The sequence below is a fragment of the Mandrillus leucophaeus genome, unplaced genomic scaffold (assembly GCF_000951045.1).
Source record: "Mandrillus leucophaeus isolate KB7577 unplaced genomic scaffold, Mleu.le_1.0 Scaffold654, whole genome shotgun sequence".
Lineage (NCBI taxonomy): Eukaryota > Metazoa > Chordata > Mammalia > Primates > Cercopithecidae > Mandrillus > Mandrillus leucophaeus.
This window is the reverse complement of record NW_012107075.1, coordinates 389,477-411,710: the sequence shown is the minus strand read 5'-3', so window position 1 is coordinate 411,710 and position 22,234 is coordinate 389,477. Positions and strand designations below refer to the sequence as shown.

The following is a 22,234-nucleotide window of genomic DNA, read 5'->3' as shown; positions in this document are numbered from 1 at the left end:
TTCCCTGCTGTCTTTCTAGTCTCCTTCTCCCAAAAGAACTAATTTGAAGTTACTTCTTTTTTTTTTTTTTTTTGAGATGGAGTCTCGCTCTGTCACCCAGACTGAAGTGCAGTAGTGCAATCTCGGCTCACTGCAAACTCCGCCTTCTGGATTCATGCCATTCTCCTGCCTCAGCCTCCCGAGTAGCTGGGACTACAGGCACCTGCCACCACGCCTGGCTAATTTTTGTATTTTCAGTGGAGACGGGGTTTCACCATATTAGCCAAGATGGCCTCAATCTTCTGACCTCATGACCTGCCCTCTTTCTCAGTTAGTACTTACAATCAGTCAGATTACTCCACTTTTTACATATTCCCCTCTTCCTTTCACCCCCAGTTTTGATAATTTTTCGGGTATTACATTGTTAAAGCATATAGCCATTGTATACTGCACTGCTTTCCTCAAAGTCATCATTTAGTACTAGTTCTCTGGGTGCTGTTACACCATGCTAAGTAGTTTTCTGGGTGCTAGTACACCATGCTAAGTAGTTCTCTGGGTCCTAGTACACCATGCTAACTAGTATCTCTGGGTGCAAGGACACCATGCTAACTAGCATCTCTGGGTGCTGGTACCCCACATTAACTAAGAAACAGCTTCACATAACAAAAATGAGGGCAAAGTGGTGGTGGAAGTATACATAGTTAATGTGGGGTATTAGGCATTTCAGGAGGGCTTCATAGTAATAATATTCTCTGAGTTTTTATATGGATGTTTGCCTGAAAGTCAGTCTGGCTGGTTGGCTCACATTGTCTTTCCTTGAGTATCTTCAATCTTTTTCTCCATTTTTTTTTTTTCTGGTATAAAGACTTGCTGTCAAAAAGTCTGATGCAGTCTGATATTCTTTCCTCTGTAAGATTCTGGATCTTTTTGCATGAATGCCCAAATAATTGGATTTCAATCTAAAGCCCAATAATTTACTAGAATATGCTTTTGTATTGACCATTCAGGTGGACTTTCCCAAACGGGGTATGTTCTTTCCCAATATTTAAGTCTTTTTTTTTTTTTTTTTCATTTAAGGAAGTTTTTTTCATAAGTATTGGCTTTAGTATTCATTCTGTCCTGTATTTTGGCTTCTGCTTCAGCATCTCCAATGATACATATGTTGAATCTTCTAGTCTTCTATATTATTACCTTCCAATATTTTAATGTCTTTCTTAATTTTCCTTCTTTTAAAATACTTCCTTTTTTACATTTTATATGCATCTGTTCATATTATATGTGACGGTTATTTATTTGTGTATTTCCTCTGATTTCATCTCTCTTGTTCTAAAATGATGTTTCTTTTATTTCTAATCATTTACTAAATTCTGTGAGCTCTATTTGTCATCTACTTATCCAGTCATCTTATTTATGTGTTATTTTAATTCTGATATATGCTATTCTTTCACAAATTCTGTTATTTGTCAAAGAACAGTATATTGTTTTTGAAAGATTAAAGTCTTTGGTTTATTGTGACCGTATCTTTCTGTTGTGCCTTAGCATCTGTAGGGATATTATTATGCTAATTGTTCCTTTTTTTAATAGTAACTTTGCATTTAATCACAAGCTTTTATTGCTAGTTTAAGTGAGATGATTTTCCAGTATTATTAGAAAGAAAGAGTGGGTCAGAGTGCCTCTGTGGCTTCACAGCTCCAGGGTTTCCCCTTCTGAGGTTAACATCCAGTGTCTAAAATTACGGCCTCTTTCTTCTGAAGATCTGCTTTCCCTACTTCCTTCCTTCACTTTCATCTGGGCCATCTTTCTTCTTCTCCCTTAGAGTCCTGTCTTAATCAGTTGAGGCTGCTACAATAAGACAATACAAGCTGGGGAGTTTAAACAGTGGAAATTCACTTCTCACCATTCTGGAGGCTGGAAAGTCCAAGACCAAGGCATCAACAGGCTGGGCGACCAGGTGAGGGCTCCCTTTCTGGCTCACAGACAGCTGCCTTCCTGCTGTGTCCTCACATGAAGGAGGGAGAAAGGGTCTTGTCACCTTTCAGAAGGAAACTAATCCCACTATGGGGATCCATCATGGGGACTCTACCCTCAAGACCTCATCTAAATCTGATTATCTCCCAAAGACCCCTCCTCCAAATACTGTCACCTTGGGAATTAGTGCTTCAGCGTATGAATCTTCAGGGAGACACTCACAGACAGTTCATAGCAATTCCCTTTCCTGCTCCATTTATGTTCCTCTCTGTCTTAGTCAGTTCTGGATGCTATAACAAAATACCATAGACTGGCGGCTTAAACAACAACCATTTATTTCTGACAGTTGTGGAAGCTGGGAAGTCTAAGATTAATGTGCCAGAAGATTCAGTGTCTGAAGAGGGCCCACTTCCTGGTTGATAGATGGCTGTCTTCTTGCTGTGTCTCCACATAGTGGGAAAAGGGCTAGAGAGTTCTCTGGGGTCTATTTTACAAGGGAGCCAAACCCATTCATGAGGGCTGCACCCTTATGACTTAATCACCTCCCAACCCTCCCACCACCTCATATATCACTTTGGGGTTATAGTTTCAACATGCGAATTTCAAGGGACACAAACCTTCAGACCAAGCACCCTCCCAGCAGTTTCCCTATAGTGGAGTCATCCTTAGCTCTGGGCTAGAGAGGAAAGTCCGCCTTCCTTCATTCACACCTGTGCCCCTCGAGCATGAAGTCCAAGGTGCAGGGGAACATGCCACCCAGAGCCACAGCTCCTCTCACAGCCACACTCAAGCTCACCTGGGACTCTCATTCACTGCCAAATAGCCGTCGATCACTGCTTCGCCACCTGGAGACAATGATCAGATCTAGCTCGTGGGGACTAAACTGAATGATGACTTTGAAAATTGTGTAAAGGGTCGTAGGCTGCTCTGTCTAAGTCGCTTATCACTGGTGCCAGAGTACAACTGTGACTTGGATTTTGACCCTTGGGTCCTCTGTAAATTGAGTTTTGCCTAAGATCTACTATCAGAGTATTGCCACACAGGGCAATGCACGTCTAAATAAATGGATGGAGAAAGCCAGGCCGTGCAACCCACTAGACCCATCTGTCCATCCTCTTACACAGGCACTCAGCAAGCATCCACAGAGCACTCTGTATGCACCAGCCTGCAGTGCACCATAGCAGGCTTGATCGGGAAAAAGAGAGGCTTAATATACACTTGTAAATATTAACAAAATACAAAAGTGCCTATAAGACAAATGACTCCAAGGTGGGGAAGATGCTTTCAACAGGGTGCCAGCAGAGTGCTATGGGATCCCACAAAAATAAAACATGCCCTTCACACTGAGTGTGGACTATGCACCGGGCTTGTGCTCTGTGCTTTTCTTCATTATCTGGGTGAGTACTGAACTCCAAGTCATACTACTCACTCCAGATGTGAAAAACAAGATGCAGAGAGGCTAAATGACCTTACATGTGACTGAGCTGGGACTTGAAGTTGGTCTGACGGAGCCCCAGACTCATTCATTCATTCTGTTACACTTTGACTCCCTGAGCTACAGCTCTGCCTCTCTCTCTCTCTCTCTCTCTCTCCCCCTCCCTCCCTCTTGACAATAATTCATTTATTTGCATCAATTCCAACAGATATGGAATTAAGCATCTACTATGTGCCAGGTGCTAGGTTCTGTGAGCTGACATTTATCTCAAGAAAACACATTAAAAAAGGCAATTTAGCCAGTAAATACATGACATGCTGGAGTGTGATGAGCACATTAAAGAGACAATAGGTAGGAGCTGGGGCTAGGGGTGTCTGCAGGGAGAGCGCTGGGGCTAGGGGTGTCTGCAGGGAGATCTCGGGGTTAGGGGTGTCTGCAGGGAGAGCGCTGGGGCTAGGGGTGTCTGCAGGGAGATCTCGGGGTTAGGGGTGTCTGCAGGGAGTGCGCTGGGGCTAGGGGTGTCTGCAGGGAGATCTCGGGGTTAGGGGTGTCTGCAGGGAGATCTCAGGGTTAGGGGTGTCTGCAGGGAGATCTCAGGGTTAGGGGTGTCTGCAGGGAGATCTCAGGGTTAGGGGTGTCTGCAGGGAGATCTCTGGGGTTAGGGGTGTCTGCAGGGAGATCTCTGGGGTTAGGGGTGTCTGCAGGGAGATCTCTGGGGTTAGGGGTGTCTGCAGGGAGATCTCAGGGTTAGGGGTGTCTGCAGGGAGATCTCGGGGTTAGGGGTGTCTGCAGGGAGAGCGCTGGGGTTAGGGGTGTCTGCAGGGAGAGCACTAATCCATTGAGGTGGTAGATGTGAGGGGCATCACAGCAGAGGGCCCAATAAGAGTTGCTTTGCATTACATCCTGATCGCATGTCCTACGGCCTTGAGCGAATTACATAAAATGTCATTCCTTCAAGCTACCTCATGGCAAAACTTTGAAATTGGCACCAGCAATTTTTTTTTATTTATACTTGCAAACGTGAGTAAGTTAGTGTGTTAATCCAAATCTATAAATGTGGGAACGTGGTGGATTTAGTGCATGTATTCAGAATGCCGGGCATCGTATCATCTGCATGTGTATTAGTCAGGGCTCCCCAGAGAGGCGGCACCAAAGGGATACACAGAGAAAGAGAAGTTAAGGAATTGGCTCACACGATTGTGGAGGCTGGCAAGTGTGAATATGCAGAGCTGGCCAGCAGGCTGGAAATTCCAGCAGGAGCCGATGCTACAGTCTTAAGTTCAAAGACAGTCTGAAGGTAGAACTCTTTCCTTCTAAGGCACTTCAGTTTTTTTCTCTTAAAGAATTCAACTGATTGGATGAGGCCCACCCATATGACAGAGAGTAATGTGCTTCATTTAAAGACTACTGTTTTAAATGCTAATCACATCTGAAAATTGCCTTTACAGCAGCATCTAGACTTGTGTTTGACCAACCAGCTGGGCACCCTAGCCCAGCCAAGTTGACACATAAAATTAATCATCACAGCATTAAAAAGCGAATGCCAAAATGACAACAGCGGCATTCTAAGACCAGGACGAATACGAAGCAGAGGCAACCCACCTGCTTAACGTTTCACAAAGTCATCTTTCTGCTCATTGCGATGCAAGGTCATTGTGGTGGTGACAAAGCTGACATTTGAAGATGTCAGTGATTTCATCTCTAAGTGACTGTCCCTACCCCAGCCAGACAGAGTTGGGCTGGCCACCTCCCAGGCTCTGCAGCAAGCGTGGGGGGCCTATACTTAGAGGCAGAGGAGCGGGAGGAGGCGATCCTCATCTTAAATGTCACAGTGATTTATAGACTATATTTCCCGAGAAAAGTGCAAAGATTTATTTCCAGGAGACAGGCCGTTTGTAAACATGCAACTCACAGATGCAGCTGCGTGGGTCGTGAGCCCACAGAGGCCTCTGCCTTTTGCTAGGGAAAGGAACGCTAGTGGGTCCTGGAGGCAAGAGCAAGGGCTCGGACCTAGCAGAGTCTTCAGGATAATGGCTCTCATGTTCTTCATTTCCCCAGAGGAGCTAGGATTAAATCAACTTGCGGTAGCCTACGCCACCTAGCTGGATGAAAAGTGATGAAATTATGAGCAGGTAAGGTGATGGGCACGTTAATTAGTTGGAGTTAACCTTTCTCCAATGTACGCACATATCAGAACATCCCATTGAGCCTCATAAATACATAAAATTATTTCTGAATTTAAAATACTGCTTTTAAGTTTTTTAAAAGTGAAAAGATGAAAAGAGTAAGTATTTTACCAGGGAGATGAAAAATGATCAATTTGTATGCTCATAATAATTTAGCTTAAAAATATATAAAGCAATCACCAACATTAAGCAAGAATAAGCTAATACATCTAAAATCAACCGTGGAAATGTTAATATTTCTTTCCCAGTCATTCATAGCTGGACTGGAAATTAGCCCCCACGAAGCCAGGAGTCGGGAAGGGCTAGAGAGAAGGAAAAGATGAGTGGGAAAGGAGGAACGGTCCGACAGAAGCAGAAAGCCATGAAAAGTGTCTTTCTCAGCCCTGGATTTGGCACAAACAGAAAATTCTCCCCAAATATTTGAAGCCCTTTCATGTCCTGAAAAAGCTTGCTTCCCCAGAGACCTTCCATAGATATCAAATCCATATGAGTTCATAACTAAAAATCACACAATTGTAGAAATAAACTAGCCAGCCAGACAGAGCAAAACTCAGCCAAAACAGGAAGCAAGGAGAAAAGAACAAAGTCAGACTTCAGATATGTGGGCTGTCATGCACAATATGTACAGCAAATATTTCAAAAATACAATGGAATCAAAGACTTGCCTGCAATAAAATGGATAGATTCAAATAAGAATGAAATGGAATTTCAATGAATGAAAAATCTAACCAGTGATCTCTTACTACTCCTACGGATTTGTCTGGAGAAGTTTTGGATTCTTGCATCATCATATCATCTACACCTCGTAAAGTAACACGAGAAACTCAGGTGTCAGCCAGGGTCTTTCTGCCTCTCTGAATTTGGGAGACATTGTTCAAACCCCTCTATTCCTGGCTGCCTCTCTGCATTCACGCTCACGGGCACGGTGAGACATTCATGCCCCCAGCTATACCCAAAGGCTGGAGCTCCCACCAGTTTCTCCGCAGACCCACTCATGCCCAAGCAGGCTGGAAATTCAGCAGCCTCACAGATATTGGGCGTGATAGAAGGGGTGACTCTGGGGTGTATGTCACCTTCTGCCACCTCTGGCTCCCCCTGCCCCCATGTCTCCTCCTCCCTCCAGAAAGATGGGTGAGTTCCTTTCTCATCATCTCACACAACAATCCATGAAGAATTGTGCTCACACCTGTACCCTTCAGATCCCCACATTCTGCCCCAAGCAGGCCGTCAAGAAACTTCTGAGCAACAACAACGTCACCGCTTCGTCACTTTCCCTGGAAAGAATTCAGGAGATTGTGAAGAAGGAAACTTCTCTACCTCATTTCAACAGATGCCCCAGCAAATCTAGGTGCTTTTCCTGCCATGCCGTGGTAAAATAGTGCCTGCTATGATGAGAGGGCGTCTCATCATCTCTTTTCCTGTCTGTCTCCCTGCAGGCTGTGGGCTCCGGGGGCCAGCTCTTTGCTGTGCTGGCTGCCCCAATCCAGAGGATAACAGAGGCGGGTGCAGGAAGCCTGAGGCCTCCTACAAGCAGCTGCAGGTTTTACCTCCTGTGAACCCCAGTTCTGATGTCCTCACGTTCCCTCAGCTACCTGCTGCCATGGAGCTGCGGTTAATGGCAAAGCTCTCCCTTGGTGCCATAAGGCTCCTGGAGCAGTCGATAATGTATATGTAAAGCAGTTGCTTTTAAAATCTTTTATGTGCCTATCATATTAAAAGCAATCCTTTGGAAATTACCAAGACATGATGCACACCTGCCTGCAATTTTTACAGCTCTGTTTTCCCCCCAAGTGAAGAATGCAAAATACTCAAAACTGAGCTTGTTTCTTTTCTTTCACAATGGGTCCTGCAGGTTCTTCGCCCTCACAATCTTTCCAGCTGGGCCTGATGCCTCCACCTCCAGGATGACTTCCTCAGCTCGGATCCTTACGGTCACTTTCCTGGGCTCAGACCTCCTGGAAGCTTTTCTTTCTCTGATTTTTGCCACTTACCCCAAACTTATTCAGTCTCTCCCTGTCCTTTCCACCAGAAGCATTTTTTCTAAATGTAAGCCCACTGTGTCATCCCTTGGCTTAAAACCCTGAAATATCCTTGGTACTCCCAAAGCTGGCCCCAGGTTACTGCTGTTGCTGCACACCCTCTGTAAGCAAACAAGAAACACTCCTGGTGTCCTCCTCCTTCCAGTGCTGTGCCGTCTGGAGGCACCAGAGACTGGGAGGGAGAAGAGTCTGCAGGATCCATTCCGAAAGAAATACATCACAACCACCCACCAGCCCCCGGCTCACTTCCACGGATGCTGGAAACATCTGATGCTGAGCCAGCTGCCTCCTTCCGTACCTTCAGTGTGGTCATCCTAGGAGGCTCTGACACCCCGTGGATGATGGGTCACTGGGCTCCATCATCGTCATCAAACGCACACACACTCCACCCATGCACACGCACACTGACACAAGTTCACACTCACACTCGCACGCTCACCTCACTTTCAGCTGAGGCCACACTTCACGTTTCCGAGAGAAGGCAGGCGAGGCAGCAGGAGCTCTGAGGGGTAACCGGCTTGTCAGCTTGCCTGTGCCCCAGGGCACCCGGAGAGTGGGTACGTGACTTCCCGGGTGTCTGGGAGGGTGTTTCTGGAAGAGCTTAGCGTTTGCACTGGTGGACTGAACACAGCAGGTGGCCCCTCCCCAAGGTGGGTGGGCCTCGTCCAATCTGTGGAAGCCTGAATAGGACAAAAAGGTGGAGGGAGTTTGGATTCTCTCTGCCTGACCCAGGGGAGACATGCATTTTCTCCGGCCATTGGTACTCCAGGTTCTCAGGGCTTCAGGCTCTAACTGGAGTCCACACCCTTGGATCCCGGCCCTCAGGTCTTGGAACTTGCACCACCAGCATTCCTGGGTGTCCGGCTGGTAGACAACAGATCGTGGGACTTCTCAGCCTCCAGAATCGCATGAAGTATCTCCTTACGAATCTATCCTATTGGCTCCGTTTCTCTGCAGAACCCTGACTAATACAAACCCCCTCATCTCACAGCAGTGCATGTACAAACCCACTCACATCTTCCCCTACCCCAAGCTCCCTCCGACCAGAGGCCAATCCCCCTGCGGCGCCCGGGACCCACCCTCTGCACCAGCCTTCCTTATTATTTTCTAAAAGCTCGTCTTTTCTGTGGGCTTCCAAGGCTGCTCTTCAGTATCCTTATATCAGACCCTTCCAGCTCCTTCCCGTCTATCAAAAGCATTTTCACGGGGACTGCAGGCTCCTTCTCTCCCCTTGATAACCAAGTACTTACTATACCCCAGGTCCCTACCTCACAGCCCAAAGTTGTCCTAGGTCGGGTCCTGACCTCAGTGTCTTCAAATCCAACAGGCCGTCTACTCTCCTGTGACATGCAGCATCCCATGGCTTTTCCTAAAACACCCCCTCTGTCAGCTTTGCTGTCACCCACCCTCCAGGGCTCTCTCACAGGCCTGCCCTTTGCTAGCATCTTAGCCTCTTCACCTCCTGGTGGTCCTGTGTGCGTTACCCCCTCTGTGTGTCCCAAGGCCCTCCAAAGGAACAGGTCTGTATCAGGTACAATTAGATTGAGTTGCAACGCAACGGCTTGAGTTGCAAAGAGGTTCATTTTTCTTTTTGTAGAAAAGTCTGGGACCAGCTGTCAGAGTCTGGTTTGGCCACTGCATGGTCACCAGGACCAGGCTGTGTCCATCTTTTCTGTTCTGACCTTTTTCACATGGACTGTTGTCCACGTCACCTCTGGTCAGCAGCTGCAGCAGTCACGTTCTTGCTCCAGGCAGCAGGAAGAAGGTGAGACCAGAAAGCAGAGGAGGCTAGTCCTGCCTGGTCAGCCCTCAGGGGACTTTGCCCAGGCGGCCCTTCCCCACCCATAGCTCTGATGATTTCTCTATAGCTGCCACCCTCTGAAAGGGGAGCTGGCAGAGTAGTTCTTGGGCATGGCATGTGGCAATCTCTGTGGCTGAAGAAGTGGGGGATTCAGAATTGGGGTACACATCTGACAGTCCCATGCAGTGTCCCAAAGTGGACCATGGACTCCACACCACGCTGTTCTCTGAGTTTTCTCACCTCTGTCCAAGTGGCTGCAGAAGCCAAAAACCCCAGAGCCCAGCTCCCCTTCCCTCCTTTCTCCCAGATCCCATCTTCCATCCTTCCGTCCTTGCATGGGCCTGCCCCTCATCCTCCTCAGGACTGGAACTGGCTGCCGGATTCCTCCCTGGCTCCATGGGGGCTGGCTCGGGAATCTGAGCTGCTGATGGCTCTGTGGGGCAGCTGGGAGGATTCACGCCCCATCGGGGCTGAGAGGAATGAGGTGAGGGCTGTGGGGTTTGCCCAGGATCTCCTGAAATGTCAGGTCCAGGAACTGCAGCAGGACTCTCATTCCGCCTTCTGGCCACTGTTGGGAGTGACGCTGGCAGGATCCAGGGGCTCTGGAAAGCTCCAGGGGAAAGTTAAGGCATAACCCAGCTTCTCTGAGAGGGTACTCAGGGAGCATCCAGCTCAATCCTACAGAGGCAACCCCAAGGAAGGACCTGCCCAGGGTCACTTGGAGAGCTGGGCGGGAGGAGGGAGAGACTTCCCCGGTTCAGAGTGACAAAGCCCACCCCCCCAACCCCGCTCCAGGGATGGCTGAGATCCAAGTCCTCAAAATCACGCCACCATCTGGAAAGTGTGAGAGTCAGGTTCGTCCTCAGCATCGACACTGCAGTGCACACTGTTCGGTGCCAGGTGCTGGCTGACCCTGCCCTGGGGGAGGTGATGGACAGGCACAGAGGGAGAGCCCCGCAAACAAGGGTCCGTGTTACAGCAGAGAAGGAGAGCGCCTGATAGGACGCCAAGCACCGTGGCCGGGCTGCAGAGAGGCCTGCGAGGCCTGTAGAGAAGATGCCATGGAGAAGGTGGAGCTCCCAAAGGCCTTGCAGGTTTCACCAAGCAAGAGTGGAGAAGACACAGGCTGGACAAAGGGAGGTGGATGGGACAGCCAGCCATGCAGCAGCCTCACAGGACACAGTTGTGAGTCGAGGAGGGGAGCCGTGCCCCTGTTGGCCCTCCCAGGACCCTGGTGTAGACGAGTGGGGCAACAGCTCCAGACACCTGCACCAGTAGCTCTGCCTGCAGCCCTCCTCACCCATTTGGGCACACCCAGAGTCTAGGCTGCAGTGCAGAAGCTCACAGGAGGATCAGTGCGTCCAGAGTCTCCCCAACATTGAATACGCACATCACACGCATGCACCCATGGGCCAGAGTCCCTGGTGAGCACACACACGGCACCTGCAGACATGCCTGCACATGCAAAAGCACACAAGCACATGCAACTGTGCAGGACCACACAAGCTGAGTCACACACACACTTATGCACGCTTATACATCCTCCACATGCACTCCCACACTCCCACAAAGCACACGCTCACACGCGCACACTAACACACACACGTTCACATACACACAGGCACACTTATACACCCTCCATGCACACACTCATACACCCCCAACACACGTGCTCACATGCACACACTAACACACGTTCACATACACACACACACTCATGCATATTTACACACCCTCCACACACCCACAACATGCACGCTCACATGCACACACTAACACACATGCTCACATGCACACACCCTTCACATACACCCACAACATACACACATATGCACACACTACACACACGTTCACATATACACACCCTTCACACACACACGCACAACATGCACACTCATGTCCACACGTTCACATACACACACTCATGCACACTTACACACCTCCACAATACACACGCTTACATGCACACACTAACACACGTTCACATACACAAACCCTTCACACACTCCACCACAGCATGCACACTCACATGCACACACGTTCACATACACAAATGTACGTTTATACACCCTTCACACACACACTCCCACAACACACATGCTCATATGCACACACTAACACACACACGTTCACATACACACACGCACGTTTATACACCCTTCACACACACTCCCACAACACATGCTCACATGCACACACTAACACACACGTTCACATACACACACCCTTCACACACACACGCACAACATGCACACTCACGTGCACACGTTCACATACACACACTCATGCACACTTACACACCTCCACAACACACACGCTTACATGCACACACTAACACACGTTCACATACACCCTTCACACACTCCACCACGGCATGCACACTCACATGCACACACATTCACATACACAAATGCACGTTTATACACCCTTCACACACACACTCCCACAACACACATGCTCATATGCACACACTAACACACACGTTCACATACACACACGCACGTTTATCACCCTTCACACACACTCCCACAACACACGCTCACATGCACACACTAACACACACGTTCACATACACACACCCTTCACACATACCCACAACACACACACTCACATGCACACACGTTCACATACACACACCCTTCACACACACATACCCACAACACACACACTCACATGCACACACTACACACATTTACACACGTGTTCACGCTCATGCACATGTGCCTGCACTCCCCGCGGAGTGGTAGGCTCGCCTGTCCCTCGGCACCTGCCAACCTGTGGGAGCTGCGGGGACTCCACCCAACTCCCCCAATTACTCTCTTCAGAGAGCTTTTTATTAAGATGATTTGCCAGGCCCATCTCAAATTTCACAGGACTAACTAGCCCCGTCTCTGTCACCTCTCAGGCACCCTCTGATCTGACAGAAAGGAATATGCGCGCCCACCCCAGAGCCAGCAGCTCCCAGGCGCCCTCCCCGCCCCGCCCGCAGAAGCCAGGACTCCATCTCTTTGATGTGTAGGTCGCTTACCCTGGCACCCAAGCTTGCCTGAAAGTTGGGAATATGATGACTCACTGTATTTGGCAGCTCGTATGTGTCTATATTTCAAGACATTCATGCTCATGCTCATTACAATTAGGGCTGGAGAATCAGCGCAGTCAGCTGCCAAAATCAAGTGCACAATTCACATCAACCTTTCAGACCAGACAGAGAGCACCGGCTGACATTCATTCCTCCAGCAGCAGGAAATGCCACAGCAGAAGGGGGCCTTCAAGATGGGCCAGCTCCACTCCTAGCATGGTTGCTGGGCGTCTGCACAGGCCAGGCGTTTCTCTACGGGTCAGGGGAGCTGCAGCAAGATCCCAGGTCCTGACCCAAGGCAGTCCTGACCCATGGTCTGTCCCCATCGGCCATTCCCTGGAGCTGTGCGTCAGCTGCGGAGGTACTTCTGGAAGGCAGGTGGAGGAGAGGAGGTAAGGTAAGGCTCCTTCCCAGCCTGCAAGTCTGCGGTTTAGGTGGCCTGTACTAACCGATACTCGTACAGGTGCAATTGAGAACTCACTAAGGCAAAAGGGCCTTTGTCAACCCACAGAAGTGACAAGTCCAAGTGCAGACCAGGCTTCAGGTATGGCTTGACGGAGGCACACAGGCTGTCTTTCCAGCTCCCAGTGCAGGGTGTCTGGGTGCCCTCTACTGACAAGATAGCAGTAGGAGCCAGGGACCTTCTGTCCTCTCAGTAACAAGTTCAGAGGGAAAGCCAGGGTCCCCGCCAACGTTTCCTGTCCCCTCTGTGTACCCGGTCCTCAGGTTCATCTCTCTGTGGCTGGAGGAGTGCAATGCCTAGAGCTGCTCAGGTCTAAATCACTCGGGCCTCACCTGCCAGGAAAGGTGCTTTCCCCAGTTTCAGGGACCAGGACTAGGGGGAAGGCTGTCCTGGGAAAATGTGAGTGGAGATGTCCAGCAAAGGGTAACCAGACACTGGGGCAGCAGGGACCTGGTTGGCTTCCACCCAACGATGACATCACCACGGGAGACAGAGACAGACTGGGAGGAGGTGAGAAGACAGAGCCCGAGGGTCCTTTCATGGCCCCAGGGGGAAGGGAGCACTGAGTCAACAGAAAGGAATAAAAAGGGAGTTCAGAGGAGATAGGGCTGCACCGGCAGACATGTGCCAGGACCCCAGGCCGGCGAGGGGCTGGCAAGGCAGGAGGGAGGGAGGCCGTGGCCAGAGTAAGCAGGGCTTCTTCCCCCACTGGGAGCTCAGCCCGACTGCCTGCGTGCCCTGTGGGGACTCCATGGGGAGTTGGGATCATGTCATGAGTCCTAATTTGGGCACTGCACCCCTAAGTCGCTCTGATCACATCTGTGAGTCCTTATTTGGGGGCTGCCCCACCCCGGTCGCTCTTACCACATCTGTGGCTGCTTCTCCCACAGGCTCCCACAGGTTCCTGTGATTAGGTCATTTGCCACCGGGAGAACTTGGGACCCTCACCGTGCACCCCCGCCCCCTTGCCTCGGCTGGTGGAGTGCACGGCACAGCACCCCTCGAGGGGCAGGTGTTGAACTAATTTGCCCTTGAGGGGGTCCTTGGCCACGGGAGGAGGGAGGGAGGGACGGGCAGACAGACACCAACAGCCGCTGGCAGTTCCCAGGCTCTCACCTGAGACAGGACAGGGAGGTAGGGCGAGCCTAGCATGAACGCTGGGTGGAAATGCCCAGGGGGCCACAGGGAGCAAGAGGTGGACTCCAGGAAGATGGTGCTCTGGTGGGTGGGAGCATGGAGCACAGAAGGCAGGGCGGCTGGGCTGGACCCTCCCCAACGAGGGCTGTTGCAGGGAGGCAGGGCAAGGGTGGGAGAGGGAGATGGTGGATGTGGAGGGACACGGGCAGAGAGCCAGGCAGCCTGCGGCAGGCTCACCCCCAGACAGGCTGGCAGAAGAGAGGTCACCAGCAAAGCGGGAGCGGGCAGAGAGGCGAGAGGTGTGGAGGATGGAGCCGTTCCACCACAGTGCAGCGTCTGATCAGCAGCTGGTCAGCAGCTGGAGGCTGCTCTCCTCTACTCCACAGCTCCAGTTCCTCTCCAAAACTCAAACTCCCATCTCTGCAGGTCTCAGCCAGTCCTGCTTCTGCCTGTTTTTATTTCCTGCCCAGAGCAAGTACAGAACCAGGGGCCATCGATGGGTGAGAAATCACCATGCCTCCAAGCCGTATTTTTCACAGTAACAAGTCATTACTTTGTGCCTGGAGTCATTTCTCAGGATCTTAACGCATTCGTTTATCAATCAATACTTAATTGACATCTATAAAGCATGTTCAAAATCAGAGGTGAGAGCAGCTCGCCAGGTACCGACTTCGTGTCTGGAGCCGCCTTGTTAAGGAGCAACCCCTGGCATGGGTGCCGTGTCTGCACCCTCAGTAGCTCTGGGTGGGTGCACTGGGGTCCGCACAGCCCCTTCTCGCCACTGCAAATGGAAATCTCCATCTGGGAGAGGGACTCAGCCGTGCCTATCCGGGAGTCTGGGGCCTACCGGCAGCAGAAGGTGCAATGTGGCCAACGGCGGAGACATTTCTATCATAAGACCGGGTCCCCAGCCCGACTCTGCTGCCCACATACTCCTGACCAGGGCGAGTTCATCAACTGTGTCGAGCCTGGCTGCTTCTCCAGCCTACCGGGAGTCCCAGTCTCAACAGGACTGAGTGGGGTGAAGGCGGCCAAGTGCTCAGCAGAGACCGTCCCTCCGGGAAGTGTTCGCAAATATGGGCTGTTGAACCTGCTTTCATTAGATCTAGATCCAGTTCTGCAACCACGTTCATGACTTAGATCATAACTGAAGTGCGGGTCAGCTGAGGCCGGGCCATTTAGGGGTTTGGCTGCTAATTCAAGAACACCTGGGTTTGGATCCCAGAGTTGCCTCCAGACCCAGATGAGGCCTCAGACAGGTGATGGGCCTGCAGATGCTGTTGCATCTTCTGCAGGGTGGTTAAGGGAGATCTCAGGCTTGTAGGAGACAAAGCACATCGCCCCGAGGAGCTCAGGAGGCGCAAATTACAGCCACCCTCCTTATCCACCCTGTCTCCCGTCACAGCCCTCATGAGTGCTCAAGCAAGGCTCAGAGCCTGATGGACGTGGCTGCCTCCTCCCAGAGGACAGGCATGTCTCGGGTGCCTGCACCAGCCAGCGGCCCTTCTCCCCGGCCAGGAGATCCTCCAAGGAAGGCCAAGGGCTGAGGAGGTAGGATAGGGATGGGCTCTGGTACACGGGCCCCGTTCCCATGATTGGAAACTTCCCAGGTGCCATTTGTCACCTTGACACGCTGTTTCGAGTCTGGCTCTCCCCGGGATGCCAGGAGTGGGCCCAGGCCCTTCCGAGAGCCAGCCCGCGGCCGTGCCGGTGACTGATTGGGGATGAGGCCGCTGTCCCTGCCTTCTTGGGAGTCAGAATGTTGATTGAATGGCCATTTCACTCTCTCCAACAAGCAAGTAACAGTGTAAACCGGGGTCTAATTTATCAAAAACAGTCGCTTGTATTCTGCGTGGCCCATGTTCTGCGCTGAAATATAGCCGCTGCCCAGCTCCTGGCCCATGCGCGTGCGATTTCATGATATTTCAGTTTTATGGAGGACATCTCACTGATGAATGTCTCTTAGTGAACGATCATTCTGGAATCTATTTTGCCTTCAAAGAGGCTTCTCCTGGAATGGGCTGGGAGGGGCGGGCACCATGTTATATATAAATTCACTGCCAGGAGCGCCCAGCGGGGGAGGGAATGAGATCAGCCGAAGACGAGAATGAAATGTGTGCAGCTGCGGCCGAGCCTGTCCTCCCTGCCACCGTCCGAGGGCTGCTGGGATGGGCGGGAAGTCCGGATGTGAGATGGGTGGCCCAAGTGGCGCCCCCAGCTCCACCACCTGCCACTGCCTGGCGTTGGGCAGTTCACTCCCTCTGGGAGCCTGGGCTTCTCACGGGGCATAATTATTTACAAATTGCTGCCACTTTGCTGCTTGTTCTCAGCCGTCATTATATGCCAGGCAGGGCTGGAACTGGGGGCTGAGCTGTGTCCCAGTTACAGGTGACCGTGCCAGAGCTGCCAGGGATCCTGAGGCACATTGAGAGCCTTCCCTCCACCCACCCTGTGCTTTCTGCCTGGCAGGTGGCCGAGACGTTGCAGGCTGTAGGGTCCTCAGCACTTAGGCTCCCTGTGCTCTCTCTCCCTGCATACCTGGAGCTCCATTCTCTCTTGCTGGTGGCCTAGAAAAAGTCTCTGGAATGGAATCACTCAGACTCTGGTGCTGACGCTGGCACCGCCTGTCCAGGGGGCCCCGGATAAGTCCCTCCCACTCTCTGGACTTGGAGGCCATGTCTGCAAATGAGGCTGGAGAATGAGGTGGTCCCTACAAGGTCCTCTGGTACCTGGAGGGACTGAATGTCCCGGCCTGGGCCTTGCAGCAGCCCTTCCATATCGTGCACACCAGGAACCCTGAATCCTATCCCAGCACTAGGAGGGCTGCTGTCAGCCAAGAACGGATCGTCATCCCCTCCGTCCCCTGCACAACGGAGCACAGCTGCCCCTTTCTAACACCTTTGCTCTGGGTCGAAGTTCTCAAAGGGGAGTCCCCGGCCGGCAGCATCAGCCTCACTTTGGAGTGTGCTAGAAATGCAGATTCTCAGGCCCCTCTGCAGTCTATGGAATTCAGAAGTCAGGTGCTGGGGCCCAGGAATCTGTTGTAACAGTCTGCATTTTCTGCAGCTGCTGGAGCAGATACCACAAACTCAGTGACTGCAGAGTGCACGCGCTCCCCACCTTACAGTTCTGTAGTCTGGGATCCCACTGGGCTAAGAGCAAGGAGTCGGGAGGCTGCGTTCCTTGCTGGGTGCTGCAAGGAAGAAGTCATTTCCTCGTGGGTTTTTTTTTAAATTTCCTTGGTCCATGGTCCTTCCTCCACCTTCAAAGCCAGCAGCCCCGTGTCTTCTGACCTTCCATCGTCATATCGTCCTCTGACCCATGTAAGGACCTGTGTCATTAGGGTGGGCACGCCTGGGCGATCTTCCCATCTCAAAGTCCTTGACTGAATCACATCTGCAGAGTCCCCTTTGCTGTGTAAGGTCACATGTTCACAGGACCAGAGATTAGGACTTGGACACTTTTGGAAGCCCATTGTCCTGCCAACAGCACAAGACCTCCAGGTGATCCTGCTGTGTAATGCACAGTGAGAGACAAATGCTCTAACGGACCACCAACAGCAGAACGTAAGCAGAGACAGGGACCCCGCCTTCCTCCCCAGTCTGGCCCTGTGCCTATCCAATTATAGAACTTTTGTAAGCAAACAAGTTCATTGGTGAATAAATGAATGACTGGTGAGATGAAGAGCTGGGAGTAGCGGCCACAGGTGGGGCCTGCCAAATAAAATGCAGGATGCTTGGTTAAATCTGAATTCCAGATAAATAACAAGTAGTTATGTTTTTTGGTTTTTTGGTGTTTTGCTGGGTTTGTTTTTGTTTTTGTTTTTGTTTTGAGACGGAGTCTCGCTCTGTCGCCCAGGCTGGAGCACAGTGGCGGGATCTCGGCTCACTGCAAGCTCCGCCTCCCGGGTTCACGCCATGCTCCTGCCTTGGCCTCCCAAGTAGCTGGGACTACAGATGCCCGTCATCACGCCCGGCTAATTTTTTGTATTTTTAGTAGAGATGGGGTTTCACCGTGTTAGCCAGGATGGTCTCAATCTCCTGACCTCGTAATCAGGCCGCCTCAGCCTCCCAAAGTGCTGGGAGTACAGGCGTGACCCACCGCGCCTGGCGAACAAGTAGTTTTTTTTACCACCAGTGTGCCTCTAACAGAGATATACTTTTTTAAAAATTATTTTTTATCTGAAATTCAAATTTAGCTGATATCCTGTATTTTTCTTTGCCAAATGTGGCATCTCTAAGCATCAGTCCAGCCATGGCACAGGTGGTAAACCTGGGAATTCGTTGCTCCCTCCAGAACTCTGTTTCCCTGTTCAATGTTCTAGAAAGCATCCTCTTCTCTTGCAAACCCTGTTCAATTTCTCAGGGGGGATGAGGCCTCCTTCTGCTTCCTGTCCTCCATCAATCGATATTCCCATCCCACCCCCCTCCTAGAATTTGGTGATCTGGAGTCTGAAATCTTCTACCAGGAGTTCAGGCCGTGATGGGCTGATGAGAAGCCCGGTTCTCACATGAATTCTGCACCCCTCCTTCAGGAGCAAGGAAGACCCAAGCTTGCTCATCTCTAGATCCTGCAGGAGGTTTTCGAGAATCCCTGGTTTTGAGGCTGCAGGATGGAGCTGCACGGGAGAGCCAGGAGGAGACCCTGGCACAGCGTGCTCTGAGTGCAGGGTTGCTGCTGGCCCACTCCGTTCCCTCCACACTCTGGAGGATGTGGGGTGGACACCGTGAGGGTGCAGCCATGTAGAATGGCTAGGTCTGTCCCTGTGTCCTCACGCACAGAGCTCTGGGAGGCAAGCAGACGTCCTCACATATCTGCGAGCCAAAAGGTAAAAAAAAAAAACAAAACCAAAAAACAACAAAAAAAACCCACTCCAATGTTCTTATGCTTATGGGTTCTACAGACTTGTACATATATATGCATATACATAATGTAACAAAAATTCTTGATTTCATCTTCAGAGACATAAATGGAAGAAAATGTACATAAAAGAGAGTCCACGTAAACGTGATCCTCTCAAAGGAAGAAAAGAACGGGGCTCTCTCATCCACATCGACCCGGCGAGGCCCAGACACCCCCACCTCCTCCTCTTAGAGCTCTATTGTCCTTTGATCTTCCTAATAATGTGTTTCTTTCCTGGTAATAGGTTTTCATCATCCTCACAGCCTATTGATTAGAACTCTTTTCCAGGGTTTTGAGATATTGGCTAAAATAAGGGATGAAATGATTCAGTCTTCAGGTGATGTTTCAAAGGAGGCGTGTTGGTAATGTCCTCCCACGGCGAGGGACCTGGCCAAGATAAACCACGCAGGAGGCCCGGAAGGCAGAGCCTGCTCCGGGTCAGCCTCACTGCTGTCCCTTCTGGCCTCTTGACATTTTGGTTTTGGCATGGTGAATGGGGCTACCACAGTGGGCCGGCCAGCACAACCCCCTGGCCAGACCTAAGGGCAGGCAGAGGGAAGGGGAAGGCCAGGGATGGGTGGGTGGCCGTGTGTGTCCCCTTTGCTGAGGTTGGGGCACTGTGTTTCCTGCAATCCTTAGCCCAGGGACTTCTACGCAAGATCTGCACCTTTAAGGGGGAAGGAATGACCCATCACAGGCTGTCTTCGACTGTCGGGGCTCCCATAACAAAATGCCATAGACTTAGGGGCCGATAAACAACAGCCATTGATTTCACATAGTTCTAGAGGCTCCAGCAGAACGTCTGGTGAGGGCCCCTCCCTGATTCCTAGACAGCACCTCTTTGCTGTGCCCTCACCTGGTGGAGGGCCGAGGGATCTCTCTCAGACCTCTTTTTAGAGGGCACTCTCCCCATTCATGAGTGTTCCGCCCTCAGGACCTAATCACCTCCCAAGGGCCCCACCTTTTAATACCATTGCATTAAGGATTAGGTCTCAACATGTGAAACTGCAGGACACACACTCCGCCCACAGCAGAGGCCCTGACGGGACTGTGAAGTGTCGTGAGTAGAGCCCCAGCAATGGTCTGGAGGGGTCTGGAGGGGCACATAGGTCCAGCGGAGCGCAGGGACAAGGTGAGAAGCCAGAGGGGGCTGTGTGGGCTGCACTGGGTTAAATCAGGAGGCCTGGAGATGCCTGGTGAGGAGCCCTGGTCCCACAATGTGGGGGAGCCTGTCGGCACAGGAGTGTAGGCCACTGGCTTGTGGGCAGCCTCCCTCAGGAGGGTGTGGGGCTGATGAACAGGTATTGGAGCAGGTGCAGGCATCAGGACGTGTCCCCTGCAGAAGCAGCTCCCGTAGGATCACTTCCCCCACCAGCGGCCAGGAAGGGCATTGCATTCGGACTCTACATGAGTCCAGCTTCACTCATCACCAGCTGAGGCCTCATTTTCTCATCTCTTAAGACACAAACACCCACACCCCTCTTCCTAGGAACACACACACACACACACACACACACGATTCTGCCGCTCATAACTAAACGCAGTGAAAGGTAAACCAAAGTGCCCCTCCATGGAAATCGACCCCAATTCAGCCTCTAATCCTGAGATGCAAGATTCAGCACCAATATGTCAAGGAAAAGTGTTCCTCTGCATTGATCCTCGAGGATACTAAATGTATATTTTAAAAAATAAATTCTGTCTCCAAGTGTTCGGTGAGACAGAGAGAGAAACAGCCGCTTCTGACGCGAGCACAAGGACGCGGCTTTTCTGGAGGTTTCCTCACTGCAGGGCCCATCCATCACCTTCAGGCGTTCGATGAAACCGTTGCAAATATGATCAATCATCTTTTTATTGAATTAAGACAAATGGCTTGTTATTAATAGTCTAAGACTTAATGAGGAAAATGGATAATGCCGCACAGGGAAAAGGCAAAGGACTGAGCACACAGCCTCTGCATTTTTTTCTGGAAAGATCTGGAAGTGTCTTCAGTGAGAAAAGCCTCGGGCTGGATGACCTCTTTGATTCCCACTAAGAACCTAAGGAAGCAAAAACTCCTAGGTTGACCCATTCTCCACCGCCTTCTATCTGTGCCATCTTCAGGCAGTGACTTGACCTCGCTGAGCTTCTGTCTCTTCATGAAGGTGCTTGGCGTATGATGTTGTGCCTGGCAGATGCAGAACAAGAGAAGCAGAGTCCTGGCCTCCAACATCTGAATCGTGTATGGGACAGAACGGCGTGCATCACCTGCGGTTCTGAGGGGGCCGACGGGATCAGATGCTGGCACAGGACATGGGAAGAGGGGTGCGTGTGGGGCAGAGCCGTGCAGCAGGTGCACAGCTGTGCAAGGTGCCCTGATGGCCCTGATGGGCCCTCTCTGCTCCGTATTTCCAGAAATCCTTGGAAAGGAGCTCAAGTGGCGCAGTATCTGGAGCGTGTTGTGGACTTGGTTGGGATGCCTGGTGTCTGTTTATGGCAGCACTTCTGGGGAAACAGATTGTGTTTATGTCAGAAAGAAAAGACCATGTTTCGGGGCAATCCCTGCAGCTTGTTAGGTCAAATCAACACCCCCAGCCCATCTGCCTCAGCAGGGTGCCTCGGCCCCACTCAGTGCTGGCAGACAGGAGCCTCCCAGGGAGCAGCCGAGCTCCAGGGAGGGGGAGCCCCACCACCGAGCACAATGGTCAATCAGCCCCTTCCTAGAAGCAAGTCAGGCTGCCCGGAGTGCGCTCTGTCCGTCGTTCCTGCAGCCTCCACGGGCACCGACCCGGGTGGTCCCTGGCTGGATGGTCGGAACTCAGAGCCGTGAGCTGTGGCTCCTGACTCCCTCCTGAACAACAGGGTCAGGGAGACAGGCAGACCTGGAAACCTCAAGTGTAGTGGGGGCTGCGGGCTGGGGGTTGCCGCATTGGGCAGTCAGGCGCACAGCAAAGAGGACATGACCTCAGGTCTTCAGCAGCAGGGAGGGAAAGCATGGAGTACAGGCTGAGACAGACGCAGGAGAGAGCTCCACAGAAGAGCCCATCAACAACAAAAGGGTGTTCATTCTCAGACCAAGGGTGTGATGGATCCCCCCCAAACAGCTTGGATGAGAAGATGCAGACCCCCTGCTTAGGCCTCGGACGTCCATCCAGACTCTGCCCAGGCCCCTCTCGTGAGGTCTGTCCTCAGCACTGTGGTCAGGAGCGCCCACGCCCCGTGACTATGTGTGCCTGCCTGGCCGCATGCAGCCCTCTGTGCTCGGGCGC

At 51.5% G+C, this 22,234-nt stretch overlaps 1 long non-coding RNA gene across 1 annotated transcript; it reads left to right on the top strand.

Moving 5' to 3' along the window:
• Positions 1-7,983: 7,983 nt before the first annotated feature.
• Positions 7,984-19,105, top strand: LOC105554671. Its single transcript, XR_001008360.1, has 6 exons — positions 7,984-10,593; positions 12,608-12,745; positions 12,951-13,031; positions 14,474-15,638; positions 17,154-17,653; positions 19,049-19,105. It is a non-coding gene; the product is annotated as an uncharacterized LOC105554671 (long non-coding RNA).
• Positions 19,106-22,234: the final 3,129 nt, after the last annotated feature.